Source organism: Bubalus kerabau, chromosome 19 (assembly GCF_029407905.1).
Source record: "Bubalus kerabau isolate K-KA32 ecotype Philippines breed swamp buffalo chromosome 19, PCC_UOA_SB_1v2, whole genome shotgun sequence".
NCBI lineage: Eukaryota > Metazoa > Chordata > Mammalia > Artiodactyla > Bovidae > Bubalus > Bubalus kerabau.
Window position 1 is genome coordinate 4,331,339 of NC_073642.1, and position 216 is coordinate 4,331,554.

A 216-nucleotide genomic window follows, 5' to 3' on the forward strand; every position below is an offset into this window, starting at 1 on the left:
GGACACTGCCATGACCTAGCAGTAACATCGCTGCTTTTTAGGTGGAGCTCATATATGTGTACAGCACAAAGTAGCCCAGGACCAAACAAATACCTCGTGATGCACATATGCAGAGCTAGAAATGATCTCAGCAGTTACATAGTCATTACTTACAAAACGTGGGGTGAGAGAGCCTGAACACGCCATCTTGGCTAATTTGCTCTTTCCCTACAACTC